Below are 21216 nucleotides of genomic sequence, written 5' to 3'. Positions count from 1 at the left end.
TTGTGTGGTCATACCTTTCGGCCATAGGAACCGTGACGAGTAACACTTATCAGTGGGGTACACAAAGTCTGCAGTCTCAGTGGCCAAGCAGGCTAGGTGGCTGATTTTGTGTTCTGGTGATTAGGTGCCTGACTCTGAGGATGTAAGTTCAAATCCCAGGTGGGAAAAAAGTATTAGAATTTGTACTTTACTAAGAAAGCGTAATCGCAAATATAACACATGCTATATCAAAAACCTTTTTCTTTAACAATTTTCAAAGCACAACACTTTCATCACCAAATCATGAACAATCATTTGCTACAAATAAAAAGTTAAATAGAAATAATAAATCTGTTGGAAACTAAACAAACACTTTCCAGACAATCTTCCTACCATGAACATTCCCATGTGACACACAAGGAGCTTGGCACTGCTTAAACTATTCCCAGTTGGCAATTTCCTATACCTCGCACTTATAATGTGCAGTCAGTAGACTGACGCTGTGGCATTTACCATGATGCTTAGCGGTACACCCACATCTCTGCACTGGTGACTATTGGATGGAGTAACACTGGTTAAGCAGCATGCAGGACAATACGACTCATATCACCCTTCCCATACGGCCAGTGCAACAGTGTACTAATAGAATACAAAGAAGTTTGGTGGAACCGCCTCTGGCAACAGGTGCTTTCAACAAGCAGCTTAATGTGACAACCACACAGCCTCTGGTAATAATATCATAAATATTTGCACTAGCTGAGGCTGGGAATTTTTAAGAGCTGATCAGAACCTGAACTAATTACATGCCTAGACTGCGAGCATCTCTATGCCCTGAATGACAAATGTTGAACACAAGAGGCACATTTTCCCCGTAGCAGTGTGTAATTATACACTATCCTGATGAATCAATGGGCAGTGACTGTGTGCGATGTTGGGATACTTGGGATAATACATTAGATACCACACATTCCTTCACATTTGTTCCCTGGTTGGGTGTGCATTATGACAAATTATATCACAGAATATCTGACAATGTGTAATAACAATTACTTATCTTGCCTATCTCTCAACTTGAAATATACATACAGTTAAGAGTTTTTCAAACATATCATCAGGCAGGATCTTAGTATGTTTAGGTAACTCTGGAATAAACAGCAGCAAAATTATTTCAATAATCATATGAAGGTTCTACTAAATGGAGAGTCTTTGGTACATACCACTAGCCTGTGTTACTGAATTTTTATCAGTGTGTGATAATTCCCAGTGCTTGTAAAATGGGGAGTGTATCCAGCATCACAAGTGTCACAAGCATATGCAGAGGCACATCAAGTGTTCACTAGACCCGGTCATTGGGACATCTTGTACCAAGTCAAAATCAGGAATTGCATCAGATATCACTTTGGCTACATATGCATCAAACTTGAAATTATGCTTATCATGTGCCACGTACTGAACACTTTGAAAGCCTTAGCATGGGAAGGATTGAGCCAATTGTTGAAAACTGGAGTTAACCCTCTTGTCATACAATCTTGTTGATACTGTAGAGTATTTCTGAAGCTTTATCCATCAATGTAAATACGAAAGAGAGAGGCAGTCTTGCTGATCTCTTATTCCATTTCAGTTGTGTAAATCAGAAGTAGGGATTGGCACTTTGGTAATTATTCAAAAATATCAGATCATTTCTATACCTTAAAATAATGTTAAACTGAAATTGTGAACTAACTAATTAGCTAACACAGACAAGACATAAAAATTCTGTTTGCTTTAATATGTCCAGCCTGTCCCATTCTGTTTCATATTATCTGCCACATCGTGAAAGCATAACAAGCATTGTCACTAAGATGATATAATCCACTGTTGCAAATTATCCAATCAAACTTAAAAAGTAATGAAAGTGGAGATCATAATTTTAGAAGAAGTTAAATGTCAATAAAAACATGACCGATCAACCTCTCAAGGTATCTTGCCCTGTAGTTCTTCAACCACAAAAATATTTTCACTACACTCCTTCGTGAACTTCACATGAATCTCTTGGTGCATAAAATACGCAAAAGTAGTAAGAAAGAAATTGGTTATTGAAAAACATTCAAGGGAAGTTTTGAAGGTCTTTGAAGAAAATCCAGTGAATGGTTCTTGAGATATCTCGCTCACAAGCTTAACATTCATCTTAACATGCTGAGATTTACAAAGTGTTGCTGTGACCTTGAAAATTAAGTGAAGGTCACCAAAATCAACTGCACCTTTCACCTTCCATAGAAAAAGCTTGGTGTTGAAAATGAAGAAAATCCAGTGAACGATTGTTGCGATATCTCCCTGACAAGGGCTAAAATGTTAAAGTCTTCTTGTGACCTTGAAATAAAGGTCAGGGTCACCAAACCTGACTGGGACCTTTCTTAGAATGTCATGAACCTTGATACCAAATATGAAAAGAATCTAGTCAACATTTCTTTGATATTCCAATTCTTACATATGGACTGAGCCTAATACTCTATACCTTGCTTCACACTAAATGCGCAGCAGGAATAATGAATTGTCGCTCTAACACATCTGGTCAGTTACCATTAACCCAGCAGTTCTAGGTGACAACAGCCTGTGAAAAGGGAATTGACAAAAAATTTGCAAATTAGGACATCAATCTTTCCTTCCATATTGCCTATTATGTAGCACAGCACACAAGTGTTTTGTACACGATGTGACAAACAAACCCAGCAATCAATATAATCCCACAATGCAGCAATGAAAGGGATACTCAGTAATTTGTACGAAACAGTTCGATAGCCTAGTGGGTAGGGTGTTTTTGCACATCACACTGAAAACCAGGGTTGATTCCCCACGTCTACTCTATGTGAAGCTTATTTCTATTGTCTCCTCTGTGAAACTGCCAGAATATGTCAAAAAGAGGGGTAAAAATCATATTCACTCAATATCATTTTCCCAAAAATGACAGCATCTAACTGGGCATTTTCAAAGTAACAAGAAAAGACTAATACATCTGGAATGGTTTTTCTGAAAAGGGGGAATTTATTATATTCAAGGGTTAAATATTGTTGTCAAACTAATTATCATGAGTATCTTTGGTACGTTAGATTGAAACTGGAAAAAAACGTAAAAAAACATTTCAAGTCAAAAAAGTAATTGGGAGTGGATGGGAAGAAAATATACAACATAAACATCACATGATTATAGTAATGTTCATGAATTCATATCTGGTAGAGAAGGTGGTGACTGCCACAAACTACACATAAGTCTCATAATATTTTAGCATATAAAAAATTAGGTATAATTTCTTTCAACTCTTGTGTAATTTATTGCTATAATCTGGTATGTAATGAGAAATATTTTGCAACTTATTCTTTAAGTTATTAAAAAATCCACTTAAAACATAATTAAACAATTTTGCAACTCTCTTGTACACTTATCTTACCAAGGTGACAGAATTAAAATATCTCACATACTACATCCCACACATCAGCTGTCGACATAAAACGATTGTTGTGCAATTACGCTCCCCACGTATCAGTACTTCAAGGCACAAACGTTTCACACAAAGCCTCACCTGGTCTACATCATTACAGGTGTTGGAGAACGTATACAGGTATGTTATTGACTAGACATCTGAGATAGAGTTGATCCTAATATCCCAGGGATATCCAAAGGCCATTCATTATCTCATTACAGAAATACCTACATTTAATATTGACCTGCATGCAGGTATGAGCTCTGCTCCACTTATCATAACAATGTTTGTTGACAATGAATTGAACTGTATATACCCTTGATCATACCAGACCTATGACACGCCCTTTGGACAACATTAGCAAGATTACTGAAGTAGAACATGTGTCATCACTCTTATAATATTGGTATCAAACAGACATCACATTTGAATAATTTTTCAATACAAGTGACAAATATACCATAAATCAAATGAATGAATTACTGATTATACTACGAAAGATTCTACAAAATCTATTGCGACTGACACAAGAAAACAAGATACAAGATCTATATCACAAGCAAAATATAGTATTTGATGCATGAAAAATGTCACAACTGAGCAAATACAAAATGCGTGAGATAATGAGTTTAGTTTTATGTTGCATTCAGCAATATTCCATCTATATGGCGATGGTCTGTAAATAATCGAGTCTGAACTAGACAATCCAGTGATCAACAGAATGATTATCGATCTATGCATTAGGGATGCAACTTTATATATGAAGACATTGACACAAAGATTTATAATAAATGAAAAATAATGCTTGAAGTACCTTAAACTTTTGAAAATTCCAATCAGTACAAGATATTCCCATACAGCTGTGTGAGTGTACACATTCCAAGCCAACAGGTGATAACAGCTGATCACCTGGCACAGCAGGACAACATGCTGTTATCATTAGCCCCACTATTTTTAATTTTGTCCTGAAAATAAAACCTCTCTTAAAATAGCATGGCATTACCTCTCTTTAGCATTATTTGAGCCATATCCCCTTGCCTTAATACAACAATCAACAGTATTAAAGTGAGTGAGTTCAGTTTTATGCCATTTTAAGCACATCATTCCAACATTATCACAGCCATAGATACCAGAAATGGGCTTTACATATTGTAATCGTGGGGAGTTGAACCCAGATCTTTGGCGTTGTGAGCGAATGTTTTAATCACTAAGCTACCCTACTGCCTCAGAAACAATCAGTAAACTTCAAGTTCTAGGTGGCTCTACTCGTAAGTGAATAATTTTGTCACTGAGATTTCAGAAGCAGGACCCAAGCAGACTTGTTGACTAGGTATAAGGCATGTCATCATAGTCAGACCTTGTGGATTGATGCATACAATATAAATCACTGAATGGTCTGGTTCAAACTTATTTAGAGTCTGACAAAATTTTATTTCATGGCAGTAAATGACATTTATATATGTGTTTTGAGTTTTCACTGATGCCATATTGTGTGTGGCATGTCTTTAATAATATTAACATGAATTGTTTATTAAAAGACTTTAGAAAATAAACAACGATACACTGTAGAATATAAAGCAAAACAAGACCAAGATGATGATTCATAACAAATACAATTTCATTCAACCTAGATAACAGCTGACATAACAACCTATTGATGCAACAGAACCCATCCTACACAGAACTTACATTCCCCTTAAATCAAGTGAATCTCACTGACATCTTACCATTGTCTGTGTTGCTGACATATAGCTATTCACTGTCCTTACATTAAGTGTAGCTCACCCACAGCTCACCACAGTAATTACATCAAGTGTAGCTCATCCACAGCTCACCACTGTCCTTACATCAAGTGTAGCTCACCCAAAGTTCACAACTGTCAGTATTTCAAGTGTAACTCATTCACATCTCACCACTGTCCATATATATCCAGTGTAGTTCACCTACAGTTTACTACTATGCTTCCATCAAGTGTAGCTCACCCACAGTTCACCATTGCCAGTATATCAAGTGTAGCTCTCTTACAGCTCACCACTGTCCTTACATCAAGCGTAATTCACCCACAGTTCACCATTGTCCGTATATCAAGTGTAGCTCGCTTGCAGCTCATCACTCTCACTATGTCCAGTGTAGCTCACCCACAGTTCACCATTGTCAGTAAATCAAGTGTAGCTTGCTTATAGCTCATCACTGTCACTGTGCTTACATCAGGTGTAACCCACCCTCAGCTCACCATTGTTCAGACATCAAGTGCAACCCACCCTCAGCTCATCACTGTCCTTACATCAGGTATAACCCACCCTCAGCTCACCATTGTTCATACATCAAGTGCAACCCACCCTCAGCTCATCACTGTCCTTACATCAGGTGTAACCCACCCTCAGCTCAACATTGTTCATACATCAAGTGCAGCTCACCCTCAACTAAACATTGTTCATACATCAAGTGCAGCTCACCCTCAGCTAAACATTGTTCATACATCAAGTGCAACACCTTCCTCTCACTGGAATGTAGAACTTTACACACTGAACACAAACATCATGGTAAGTAATGGTTCTACAGTCCTATAATTAATTCTTAATCATCACTTAGTTATTGGAATCAATCATTGTGGCACTGACAGATGTTGGACAAGACGTTTGAGTGATACAACCGGTTTATACATTCTTCATCAATGTCACTGGTGATAACTCTCGCACTCTTCACGACAACAGCTGTTAACCAGCAATGCTTGTATTGATTTTTTGCAGCTCAGTGACATTTGACAATTCACATTATTTAGGCCGGTGAAACTATTACCATAGTAATATCTGAAATTGAACATTCCATAATGGCTAAAGGCCTATATCATAAAACAGAACATGATAGCAAATATCATCAATGGTGAAATGCACCGTCAAACACCAGGATGTGTTTGAGATATTTGGCTTTAACCTTACTTGAAAACATGTTGAGAAAGGGTTACAAGGTGCAAGGTCAGAGGACGAAAGGCAGGGGTTGATTGTAAAATGCCAAGGATCAGAGGGTGGAGTGAATGAGTTGGGTTTTAAGCTGCTTTTAGCAAAATTGTAGCAATATCACAGTAAGAAAAGACAGCCACATACATTGTGCCCATGGAACCTGGGCCTTCAACAGGATGAGCAAGTGCTTTGACCACTAAGCTGCACCACTGCCCCATCAGATGGCTGAAGGCAAGCATTGATGTTCAGATGTTCAGTGTCAGAGGATAAGTGAAAGGGTGATGGGCAAGGGTCAAGGGTCAAAGGATAATGAGCAAGAGTTTGTGGTCATGGGACAAGGATCAGATGATGAAGGCAAAGATTAAAGGGTGAAGGCAAGGGTTGATTGTCAAGGGACAAGGGTCAGATGGTAAAGAGCAAGGGTTGATGGTCAAGAGATAAGGGCAGAGGGTAATGGGCAAGAGTTTGATGGTCAAGGGACAAGGGTGATAGGGTGAAGGACAAGGTTTGATGGTCAAGAGACAAGGGTCAGAGGATGAAGGACAAGGTTTGATGGTCAAGGGACAAGGGTCAGATGGTGATGGGCAAGGGTTGATGAGCAAGGGGCAACGGATGAAGAACAACTGGTGGTGGAAAAGGGGTGATTTGGCAAAGGACAATTGAGTAAGGGTCACTGAGTGGTCAGTGGGATGACGTCAAGATGTGAGGGGAGAGGGCAATGGGTGACTGACTTGAACTAAGTGGTGAACGTCATGACAGATGAAGGTCATGGATAAAGAGGGAAAGGGAAAAGGGCAAAGACATACTGCAAAGACAAATATTTCCATCTGTGCTATTTAATGATGTTTACTGGTAATTTGGCTATTTGATGCTAGAGTGCAATAATCATGTTAAATGAAGAAATTGACAGGTTGTAAACCTGTAACAGGTACAGGTAATAATTCACACTGATAACTAATCTGCTTATTGAGTGTTTGTGTAAATACAGCCTGGTGAGACTGGTTCAGGTAGCTTCATAGAGCATGAAATGTGGATTGTCAACTAAGTACAGCTGTCAGGCAGTTGGGAATACTGAGAATATGCAGGTGCCCTCTCCATGGGTTAATTCACTTTTCCCAAGGTTGGTTGGTCAAAAAAATGCCATCCTCAGCAATATTTCTTTTCATTCTAAAAGGGATCACCACAAGTCTTATGTCTTTTCAAACCCTTGCAAAGTCCTGTTAAAGTATATCAGCATGTAAAGGGGCACCTGCCTCCATCAACATGCCTGTCCAGGCAAATTTAATTTAAGTTTATCAATCACTTGCATTGGTTAAATTGGCAAAAAAAATTACTTTTCCTCGTGTTTACATATAAAAGGAAGTCCGAATGGCAAGCCATGAATTGAAATATAGCGGAAAAGAAACATTGTTGCACTGCTATTGTTGATGAATAGCATACCTAAAGAACACATTATCCAATGATGGCATGTGCAAGTATTGTTACACAGATCTCCATTTGACAGAAAGGCTTTGCAATACTAGCTCTGATCAGCCTATATAGCATAAGATGTTTAAATGTCTCCATCATTTTAAGTGTCAGATCACATTGACACTGACACTGAAATAAGGCTCAGAATAATAATACAACTAACATAACTTACAGGTAAAGAATGTCTAGCCTCCTGAATCTGGCATATGCAATATCACATCCTGCGGACCGGTGAAACTATAATTTCAAGTACAAAGTATTGACATCCCTTCACGAATGAAATCGTGATTACTGAGGAAGCTGCTAAATGGATGTGTTCAGAGGTGTGTATCTACATGTGTTTGTGTGTGTCACACATGGCTAGTCACACATGACAGAAATACATACAAGGGACTGACACACAATAGCCCACACACAATACAGTAACCCCTGAACATTGTCAACCGAATATTTCGTGTTGAATCTGAATCAGCAGGTCAGCTGACTAATTACCTGGGACTTGTAAGAACTGTTCGAAATTCCGACAGAATTTAATGGGGTCATTGTCGGATCCTCCGTATCTGAATATATAATGGTTCCTACAGTTAGACACTACTAAAAACTCCAGTCACTGTCACACTGGCAAACCTATAGTCACCACTAGGGCCATGCTTTCATTCAGATTCAAAACCTTGTAAACATGGTGGTCTACGGTAACTGCCTGGTCCTTCAAAATGGGTCACAGACCCGTTGTCTGCGTGATTCTTTAAGGACAAAACATGAAATCTACAACCAACTGCCCATTTAAAACCATAAACACTTCTAATATCTAAAGAGAGTTCAAGTTAGGAGTACTTCATACAAGGTCACAAAACATCAGCTGCTGATCTTTAAAACATTTTCATACTGATTTGTCTAACTAGCCATGACTACAACCTAATTATTTGCTTACCGTCAGCCTGTGAAATCTGGTTTAGAATTGGTATTCAGTAACCTAAAACACATGTCATCCTATTCTGACTGAGTAGATTGTATGCACATGATGTTAATCACTGGATTGTATGGTCCAGACTTGATCATTACAGACCACAACAAAATTGCTTTAATATTGTTGAATGCAGCATGCCTACCACAAGTGTGAAAGTGCTTTTTCTTGTCTGTGACCAGAGTTAATTTTTAAATGCATTTCAGTTTTACAGCTTTTGGGTAAATATTCCAAGATCATGAAGACAGGTTTGGGTTACTCACAACAAGTACATAGGCACACTTTCATCACATGATTTAGAAATGACTTGGTTTCTGGTATGTCCCACCTATGTGGCCTTGTTATAAATGTACACATCTATCATTCAGGTACATGGGACCTCGATCTACGAAGTATGTACACATCGACAAAACTATGAACCTGTTCAAGGAACAGAAACCAATGCTTTAGTGGAGATTAAGTGATATGTTACTCTAGCAGACAATTGGGCATGTACTTACATTGACTTCATACTGGTGAATATCAGAAAGCTGCTTCACCATGCATAAGTGACAACGAGGACAACTGAGTACAAGTAAACCACATTCCTGTACATCCAGAAAACCTACAAAACAGTTGATGTGGTGAAGGTACATATATACAGTTTTCCTCAAATCCACTGACCCAAAGTTTCTATTTAACTGGATCACCAAGGACCATTGTACTCTTAGCTGATAGGATAGCCATTAAATTATAAATACAAAACTACTTTGAACCCAGTGACATCTTAAGCTGCATTGATACACAGTCATGTATGAGGAATATTGACAAGACTTACGCTAACAGTAGATACTGCTCAGTGCATACAGAAAGGCGATGTTTACATACACTACATGAAGTTTATAGATCCATTTCAGAATGACTAACTGTTTTGTCACACAAATATGCAGTACATATTCATACAAAAATTAAAGAAATACTCTGATGTGTCTGTAGTTGTGTGAACCATGTTAGTTTTTTTAAGTAAGCAGCACATAAGCAGTGTGGTATGTGGGACCAAAAGAATATTAAATACATGTATTTGATATATAGGTATTGAATAGAATAATGGCATAATTTAAATTCCATGTTTAACTTTCTACCTCATACTTAAAGACCATGTCTGTTGTGCAAGTATTTGTAGGGTCAACATTTTGTCTTTGTATCCTCTGACTAGTTGGTTGTCGTTAAACGTCACACTCTGCAATATTAAGGTTATATGGTGGTGGTATTTAAAATAATTGAGCCTGGATCAGACAGTCAAGTGATCAACAGCATGAGCATCGATCTATGATTCAATGACATGTCAACGCAATCAGAGAGCCTGAGCACCTGATCCCGTTTGTCAGCTCTTATGACAAGCATGTGTTGCTGAAGGCCAACTGTAATCCGGATCTTCATGGCTAGATTCTGACAAGTGCTTTTGATTTTGTGTTAAGTAGTATTTGGAATTCAGGGGTGATCAAATGCAACAGAACAATGGATGGTATTTGGGTGCAAGACGGACGGGATGGCACCCTCATATATCTTGATTTTGAGCTTGAAATGAACAACCAATCAAAATTACTCTTCTCAACAGGAGTTCAGTACAAACATGTCTTGTATGAGTGAACCATCCATTAATTTAATCAGATAACAAGACTTACAGTGTTCCCAGAAATTATTGAGAAAATCTTTGGTTTTTTTTCTAATGATGCTAAGATTGGAAAAAGGGCTTTCACTATGAACTAAGTATACTAAATAAGGGAGACAACTCTTGAAGGCTTAGAAGGCAGCTCATTACGTCAAGAGTTATGTCCCTTGTCTGAGCAGACGGCTTCCTGTGTTGACGTGGCAGAATTTACAGCAAGAGAGGAAAGAAAGCTCGTTCTAGATGATTTTGAAAGGGGTGAGGCTGATGCTAAAGTGTTAGCTTGTAGACATGGTATTCCTCTGTCTACAGTATACAGAACTTTGAAGAATATCCAAACAGGAACCGGGATAGAGCACAAGGCAGGGGCAGGTCGGCCTAGGAAATTCAGTGTTGTGGATCGCCGAAGACTTGGGCAGATTGTGAGTAGGGGCAAATTGAAAAGTGTTGAGAACATCAGAAATGAAATGATTAGCAGAGGAAGTCCTCAGGTATGCAATGAAACAGTTAGGCAGGAATTACAGAGACTTAATTGGGCGAAAAAACGTGGAATTCCCTCGCCGTTGATGAAAGATGCACAAAAGGAAAAACGTTTAAACTGGTGTCGGGCTCATGAAAATCAAGATTGGGATAACGTTTTCTTTTCGGATGAAAGTTCTGTATGGCTTTTCCCTAATTGTGTGAAAATTTGGACCAAAGATACTGTCAAACCTATCTACCAGCGACCAAAACATAGCCCGAAGTTTCACATGTGGGGTGGCATATCGGCTCGCGGAGTGACGCCATTGTGTGTTTTCACGGGAAACTTGACAAAAGAAAGATACGTTGACATTCTATATGGTCACCTTCTTCCGATAGCACAAACATTGTATGAAGATGATTGGATTTTCCAGCATGATAATGACCCAAAACACACTGCGTGCTACACAAAACAGTGGTTGTCGGGCGAAAATGTTCAAGTTTTAGACTGGCCCAGTTACAGCCCAGACCTAAACCCAATTGAGAATGTGTGGGGAGTCATGAAGGATAGAATAAACCAAAAGGGACTGAGAAATATTGAAGATATGAGGGCCGAGGTGGTCCAATATTGGGATACCCTGTCACACGATTACCTACAAACTTTGATGGGTAGTGTGCCTAGGCGTATTCAGGCATGCATTGCTGAGCGAGGAGGTCTAACAAAGTACTAAAACAAGACTGAGACTGTAAAAGGATGATGTTTTAACATGTTTATGTAAGTAAAACGCCAGAAGTTAATAAACGTAATGAGTTACATGACGCAACATGATTCTCAATAATTTCTGGGAATACTATACTACTCACCCGTGGAAGATACTGCAGTGTAATATTCATACGGCAATATTACCCTAGTGTACTACCACTAGATACATGACGTCATAAGGGTTCAGAGTAATGACATCACAATGCTAATGCTGCTGTCGCAGTGGTAGTCCTCACACTGTAGCCGCAGTTTCTATCAATTTGTGTTGGAAGTAACAAACAGAATACTATACTCTCTTCTGTTAAATACCATATTCAGTAAACTCATGAAAGATTTAGTATCAAGCCTGCTTTTGCTAGTTTGAAACCAATTCATGCACTTGTTTAATAAAAATCGTATCCTCTATTATTATAATATCACTTTTAACTTGAATAGACATTGTCTCTATGTAATTATAACCCTGCATGTTACTGAGACAATATTTCTATTATAAGATCCCTGTGTGTTTCTGAGATGTTGTCTCTATGTAATTAGAGCCCTGTGCGTTACTGAGACATTGTCCATTGACCCAGGTGCATATAGCAAGAATCATACAAACTACAATCTTAAAAGAAGGTTGAAGCTCAAAATCAGTTCTTGCATGCAAGCAGTCAGTTCTTACATGCAAGTAGTAGCACCTAAAGGGTCGTATTGACAAAAAAAACCTTTAGCCTTACTGAAAAAAGTAAAACCCCCAAGTAGGTCATACTTGAACCTCTCCCAGTCTACTCAAAGTCACACCCAGCATAATCCTTGAGTCTCAGTACTGGCTGTAAGGGGACCACCTTGTATGGAACAAAAGGGATGACGTCACTGGAGGTTCATAATGTTTGTTTTTATTACACGCTCACATTTGACAACCTTTTTACTAGGGGTTTCTATAGGCAGTTGGTGTAGTATTACCTATCTGACATGTAGCACATGTTGATAACACACACATAAGTTCAACTGCTGCAGTATAATGAACAAGAAAATTCTGAAACCTGGATGAAAAAAAGACAACAAAAATTTACTACAACACAAAAAAATTGTGATTATCTTTTGTACAATTACATCACTGTCCCCCTTCCTCCCCCCGTGATTGTTGTTGCTCTCAGAAATCATTACTGTATGTACACATTCACTTTCACCTAAAAGGTAACATATTTGCTTCAGTCATTCCACAGCACAAACTCAACTGGGTTAACTGGTCTCAATACTTCCCCATAACACAGTGAGTGAGTGAGATTTATGGAGCTTTCAGCATTATTCCAACATTATCATAACTCTGTGGCACAAACAACTGAATGAAGGGACCATACCACACACTGTACCAATGGGAGAAATTGAACTTGGGTCTTTGGCAAGACAAGTAAATGCTTTAACACTAGGCTACCGCACATGCTGTACAGGTACTCCTGTGTTCCATCACAACTGATCAAATATTTGTGTAACAAAGTGAAGGAAGGTTGCCAGGGGTTTTCCTCTTTTCTCTATAACATTTCAAACAGTATTTATGAAGGGCAAGGATCATGAGAGCTGACAATCACCTATTACTGGGTACACTTCTACTGATGTTATTTCTTGTACATGGAATTCCTGGAACAATTCAGCAGACAAGACAACAGAGAAAATCAAAAATGCACTGAGAGCTGGAAACAACTATAACCAGGACATCAAACATCTCCTGAGTATCCATTAACTTCTGGCCATCAAACAACATGCACTGCATGTGTGGTACACTGCATATCAGCTCTAGGCACTGTCAGGCATGAATCTGGCAATAACTGACTGCCTATCCTGTTACAATCTGTTACCAACCATACCCATTAGTTGTCTAAATGGATATGTCTGATTCACCTTGCCTACATTTTCATGATTAACAGTGAGATTCTCAATGAAGCTAAACCTTGAAATTAATGACACACTTGACCATGTTGCCGCTAACACGACACACAAGAGCAATTACTCCTTAATAATCTAATTCTTATTGATCTAAAACATGTTTGTTGAAGTGAAGTTCATGATAAAGAAAGACGTACTCTCCGAGTGAGTGCCAGCTTTTGCAATATTCCAGCAATGTCATGGCAAAGGACAGCAACAATGTGTTTCACACATTGTACTCCATGTGAGAATCAAACCTTGTATCATGATTAATTTGATCGGCATTCTAGAAGATGGTGGCTCAAAAAATGAAACAAACAACTTTATGGCTGACAACTTCTTATTTCTTGCATAGAGACACGTTTCCATGTAGGTTCTTAGATCGTCATCAAACTAAGAATTAATACAAACAGAGATGTACGATTTCGATGCAATCCCCCCAAAGGAATGATCTACAAGATTAACTGTGAATGTGGTGACTCCTATTTAGGTGAAACTTCCCAACCAATTAATATCTGCATAAAAGAACATAAAACCTCAACAGCCAAAGCAGACAGCAAATCAGCCCCTCGGATCACCAACAGAAATTCCCTTCCCATCAAATCAAGTTTGACAATGTCGAAATCCTATCAACCAAGAATCAAGATTTCACAAAAAGAAAACTATTGGAAACCATCGAAATCTGCAGCCACAAAACTTTGATCAACAGAGACCAAGGATATTATATACCATCAGCCTATGAAAAATTAATCAAAAAACAAACTGTATAAAACACCCAGTCTTCTAGTTATTACAACTTCATCCCCTTGTTTATTGGCTTGTTCACCAGTCTCATTTATTGTTCCTAGTCTCTCACTGGCCTCTCCTTATTATGTAGCAGTCGTTACCAAATTATTTGCTGTTGTTAATGTTTATCTGCTGTTTGTCAAAACATACTTTGTATACACACTCTCATCATCTGGTTGTATTCACTCTTAGCTTGATAATGATGTAAGAACCTACATCGAAACATCGCTCTATGCAATTAATAAGGAGCTGTCATCCATAAAGTATGTTTCATTCCAGGTATCATGAGAGGATGCTTTCACCATTAGGCCACCCCACTGCCCCAGGATTCTATAAACGAACAGTACTGAATGATGTTCTCAACAATACAGAAATCATTAGTCAGGAAGTGAAAGACTTGAAATCAATAAACGTTGAATTTATTGAATTAACAAACTGTTGAATATGCACTACTGAATATGAAGACTGGTGAATACAGTCACTCTTAAATTGGCACACTGTAACAACAAATGAGGTAATGATCTTTTCAATGACCTTTTCACAATTTCCCTGCAACCAGGCTTTGCAAATACAGTTTCTAATAAATGGCATTACCTGGGTTTCTGCCACGACGCAAATCAGCCATTTATTTATGATATCAGATTAAATGACCATGTAATAGCATCAGTTAATGCTTCTAAAATCTCAGCTGTATTTCATACAGGAAAACAAATAACAAACTATGACATTTATTACCTTGCCGCATGCAAACATGTCTGAAATTATACAAGAGAGACTCCCAACAGTGTTGTCAGCTAAAACCTGATAAACTGAAAAGGCAAAAAAGATAACATTATGTAAAAAGGCTCCTTGTGATTTATATTTGTGATGTTATATCTGTTAGCATTGTTGGGGAGGATTGCTATTTGGATCTCCTGCTCACAATGCCAATAAACATCCAGCAGGAATTACACCTTACCATTTTTGTGCTTACTGTTAAACACAACACTCAGCAAGATTCAGACAAAAAAACAGCAGTTTTAAATAATGATCTGAACCACACAATCTTGTGACTTTCATCATAAGTATTAATCTAGACAGTATCTAGGATGTGATGGCAAGTCAATAAGTCTCATCCTGTAAGAGTGAGTGAATGACTTTAGTTTTACGCCACACTCAGCAATATTGCAGGTATATGGCAGCGATCTGTAAATAATCAAGTCTGAATCAGACAATACAGTGATCAGCAGCATCTGCACAATTGGGATAATCCTGTAAGATGCCTCTTATGACAAAGATGCTTTGCTGATGCAATTCTAATCAAGCTCTAAACCAGAGGACTTAAGGATGGTTCATATAACATTTCTGTTCTAATAACGTGAATAAACGTTTTTAAGTCAGCAGAAATATTGCTCACCAGTAAGTTTTTAAAAAATGCAAATTTTCTGCTCTTTCCAAAATGGAGACTTTTAAAATAAAATTGTGTTAAACATGCAGTTGTAATGCAGTGTTCTTCTTGGATACACTCCTCAAAGTTACAATATCATGTTTCTTAACTGAAAAATGTCATGAAAATGTGTGATTTTGTTGTAGAATGCCCACATTCATGTCACTGGGGAATAAAATGTTCAGATAAGCTGACAACATGAATACAAATATACATAATTGTATGAAAACTAAAATTGTGGCCTGTAACCACAACTTAAAATGTGTTCTATTTAGTATCATTATTTCAAGGGGTTATGGGCAGAAATCATTCCAAAATCTATACGCACTTCAATATTATTGTTCATCATTGATCATTCCCTCAAATAGCATACATGAAATAGGATGTTAATGGCCTCATGTACTGTAGTCTGACGTGGTCAACACATCATCGCAATGAAAAGTAATACACAAACATTCCACTGAGTTTTGTAATCAAGACTATAACACATTGTTCCTGTGTAACTTGCCACTCCCAAGGCCGACTTACCAGACAAATGCCTTTCCTTCTATCAAGTACTTGACAACGATGTCACATATTATGTCTACAACCATCCTGACACATGGGTGATGATAGACAGTGGCTATCGATCTGCATGCATCAGGGCATGTATGTACAGTGTAGTGCTCCTATATCTGTATCGCAGAGTGGGACTCTCACCTGTCACCTGCACGACGAAGCAACAGGTGCGTGCCAGTATGTTCATCGTGTGTTCGGCACGCGATCACTACAGGACGGTGCATGAATCTGCAACTTACCATGTGTCAGAATATCCTGGCAAAAGTTCACCACACAAGATAACTGTGTATACCCTAGTTGTGTGACTCTTTAGATGACCTCGAGGTCAGTATAGGCTTCCGCTCCCGTTGACAAACCAGATACACCCGTATACACACTGGCTGATATCGTCTGCTGAACTTCAAACAGCCAATCGCCGTGTCGCTATGCTCTCGAAACGGTTTCTGAACACACCCACCCACCCGTGTATTCCCAGCATGGCGTATATTCGAGAGAGGATTTTGCACAACACTAAGACGGATATATTACTTTTGTTATTTTAGATATGTATAAGTATACGCTCAGCGAGAGGATTTTCGCTCATTAACGTGGATTTTGTTTTCAGTGGACAGGACAATTAACCTGTGTGTTAGCACTGAGTAAGCGTTCAAGCAATACGACGACATGGGAAACCGGAAACCAGAAATGGACTTCACAGATTGTCCCCTCATGAGGAATCGATCCCAGGCCTTCGTCAATCCGAACGAAGGCTTTAACCATTAGGCCACCCCACCGACCTATTAACGTTAAGAGCGGCGTGCATATGCAGTGATGCCACTGTGGTTTTGTGACGCTTTAATGTGTAAGCAGTCATTACAAGAGCTCATTGGGAATTTTGGAGAAGGGAGTGCACATAATTCACTATGTTCGACGGTGGAATAACTGCATCTCATACCAGTTACTGCACGGTCAAGTTGTGAACAAATCAGTATTGTAAACCAAACGTTACTGTGTTCTGTGATCTGATTCGTTGAAAAACATGATCAAATGGTATTAGATTCCCGGAAACTATTCACTGCGTATTGACACGTAAACAATTGTTTTGCTGTGTCATCAACAGTGGTGACGTCGTTCAAATTATATTGTGACGTAAAGTTAGAATGACGTCACAAATGAGCAACTCCAGATGCTACCATGGGAACCAGCCGAAACGGCCAGCTGATGAAACTTCACTGCTGTACCCCTACTCGATGTAAACGAGTGCAGCCAGTAAAACCCCTTTTTGGTTTACTTTTTTGTTTACAATGTCGATAAACATCATGTGTTGGCCGATTTCCGGGTGTTATTGAGTATTTGAAGCACGGGAAAGCATTTGGAACCGACGGCGTCAGCTAACTACACTCATTTTTAGGAATGGTGCTAGTTTTAACTTAGATTCTGTGAAAGAAGTGATTTAGACTGTATGTGCCAGAGTGTCTGGAAAGAAAAGAAACATGTGAGAACTGAGAAAAGCTTTATTTTTGTTTATTTATTTTCAATAAGCCATCTCACAATGATTCGTATTTTATTGAACCTGAAAAAAAAGAATATAGTTAAGGAAACACTGGCAAATGTGCCAAAATTCTCTAAGGTCCTCGTTTCTCCAGTTTATTGCAATACGTACAGAAATACAAGTTACGTGTATAGCAATGTATAGCAATACCCAATACCCAGCCCAAACTCAACGTACAGATTAGATCACGAAGGACCCGGATGTAACCGTTGTGACGGGTTTCAGCATTTCAACGGTGGTCCGAGTGGTCTAATCTATTTAAACTACATTGCATGTCCAGCTTTAGATGGTATTAACTACCCTGCTTACTCTGTAAATGTAAGTTACGAAGGCGATCTAAATTTTGTGCTCGGGTGTATTTTGCTTTCATGGTTGTGGATGGGCTTTCCTTTTAAAGCCACTGCCGTTTGACATTGGCCAGCATGTGTTGCATGACCTAAACGTGCATTTTGAACTACCTCAAATTCTTAACAATTAATTATTATTGATTCGGACTGCTATTGGTTTTCCTTGGGCCCGTTGACATGAGTAATTATTTGTTTTCTGAATACTACATGGCACGCACATGCGTATCGCCCCTTTGGTCAGAGCACATGTACAGTATGGACGCACACGTTGAACGAACATGATTTTACGCCACCAAATCCCATCTTTATCTCCGCTGGGGAGACAAAAAATGGCACATCGGGTACTAAACATACTGGCCAAAACAGAGTCTCTTCATCAAATTCTAGGTGTTTTCCCAGTCAGTATACAACCATAGAACCAACAGACCGTTATATAATCCCCATATCCGGAAAATAAACAACCTAAGTAGTATAACTCCCATCAGTGGAGTTGGCCTTCTACCCAGTAGGTTCTCGGAATGCCAGTAGCTTAGTGCATGGCTGTAGGATTTTCTGTATCCAGGTGGGGCGATTGGCTAATTCCGCACATGGGAACATGTGTGAATCCCATTTCTTGTGTCTCTCCCCTCCCCCTCCAAGTGACATTGCTTGACTATTGTTACAAAACCCAATACACTCACTCCAGTACTACTCGTAGCCAACAGTGGCCGGACTGTGAGAGGACTGTGTTGCCATTGATAGACAGACTTCAGTCGCTGAAGATATATTTACATCATTTGTTTTTGAGATACATCAAAACAATTCACAGTTCACGACTCAGAGTGACACACGTGTAAGTTTTACAGAATAGCATCATTCAGAGTACAAGATGAAAGGTCATAAATGATCATATCTCACTGGTAAATGGTCAGAATCAGAATCTGGATTCAGAACGTAATCAGGATTGGAGCAGGCGAATTAACACAAACCATTTGAATGCAGAAACACTGTACATACAGCGACCCGCAACACCTCTGGCAACGTACCTCGGAGCCACACCAGGTGTGTCTTGCACATGAATGCAATATGTAATTCGATTCTGTTCCAGCTTACAGGCTTAGTAAATAAGTAATGGAATGCTACCTAAGAGACAGTAGTTCAAATTTCAGGACAAAGTGACGTTTTAGTCCCAATGAACAGCATGGTCGTCGATCCACTGGGCCTCTACTACATAGTAAATAGTGTGGGTTATTTGTTTTCAAATACAAAATCATACCAGATGATAAAAAATACTATTAGACTTTATTACGAAAACATTATGATTTAAAATCTACTTTTATTTATAACTATACACAGCGTTAACAATATCGTACCTCGCATTTTAAAGTCAAATTACAAATGATAATTTTCGATTTTTTAAACTACAAGTACATACTGAATATACTATACCATCTGTGAATATATTACAAACACACCCTGTTCCGAACTGCACGTGCATGCTTGCGTTGAGCATGTTTGTTCCGGAGGTTGGTTTGCTAAAGATGCAGAATGCACATGCATGTAGGCTCTTCTGGCATATGTTTCACAACGTTCAAAGGGTTGTTTGTATAATGTAATTTAATCAACATGTAGACTTTCGCCGGTTTGTATATATGAGATTTAATATTTGTTCCAGGACCTCTGACGAGTCAATGCCATGTGGCGAGTGCCGGGTGTCACCGGTGGGGTAGAATCCACTCACCCTTTCGCGAACAACTGGTGTCAACACTATGCCTTTTAATGACCCATTTACATGTCTTCATGCTGTAGTCGAATTCGAAACCAATGGGTACAGGCAAACAAGGCAGCATGGGTTGTCATGATCACCGTGTTACCAGGTACCTGCAACGCCAGGCCCGACGTCGAAAAGGTTAACAGCTGTCATCAATAACGCGATCAAGTTGTAGCGGTATCGTGTTCATTGCTTCTAAGGAATCATCTCTGATGATACATCTATGTGCATGTATTCGAAATGGGTTCCCTATCTTTCGACTCTAGAAAAACGTTAGCAAAACACACTCAAACCCATCCATTCGTCGTGTAAATGACGTTAGTGCCAAATCAGGTTTTGCACGTGCAGTCGATCACGTGATCTTCGCATCGAAGTTTTCTTCATTTGCACGTGTTTGCCTTGGCCTCAAGAATTGATAACACTATTGAACCATAGTTCTAACGGTACTTTAAATGCCACGATTGTCAAATGTTCAACGTGAACGTGCCGTTAGCATGTTGCAAGTGGGAGATCAGTTATTAACGTCACAAGAGCAATGGGATGCAGCCGTCGCACTGTGCCAGTATGACTTGCGAGGTCGTCTGCAACAAACTGGCACCACTTCTGATCTCCCAAAGTCGGGTCGTCCACGTGTGACGTCACGAGCAGAAGACCGTCAAATCGTCCTACCTCACGTACATGACAGATTTCTGCCGGCTACACCAGAGACCATATAATAGATCTATTTTATGGTCTCTGGCTACATGAACCAGGGCTGAGATGTTTAGAGGTGGACTGTCTTCACAGACCATTCGAAATCGGTTGCGGGATGCCAATCTCCATTCTCGACGTTGGCCAGTATTGACGCCGTTTCATCAACGTCAACGTCTGCTGTGGGCCCAACGTCACCCCCGATGGACCCAGAGAGTTTGGAATCGAGTTGTCTTAAGCGATAAATCCAGGTGTACCGCGGACGGCAGGTATAGAGTCTGGAGACGACTTCGGAACGGTATTCCCAATGATATGTACAGATTCTGGGGCGGAAGTTGCATGGCGTGAGGTGCTTTCTGTGGAAACAACTGTTCCCGACTTCTGGTCATCCGTGGAAACGTCAAAGCTGCTGCTTACCGCTACCAGGTGCTCACCCTTGAACTCGTTCATTTCATGACGGCACATGGCCCAGGTGTACAGTTCCAGCATGATAATGCTCGGCCGCATACCGCGATGTTGACACGTA

The sequence above is a fragment of the Haliotis asinina genome, chromosome 6, assembly GCF_037392515.1.
Source record: "Haliotis asinina isolate JCU_RB_2024 chromosome 6, JCU_Hal_asi_v2, whole genome shotgun sequence".
Taxonomy (NCBI): Eukaryota; Metazoa; Mollusca; class Gastropoda; order Lepetellida; family Haliotidae; genus Haliotis; species Haliotis asinina.
Note: the sequence above shows the minus strand (reverse complement) of the source record.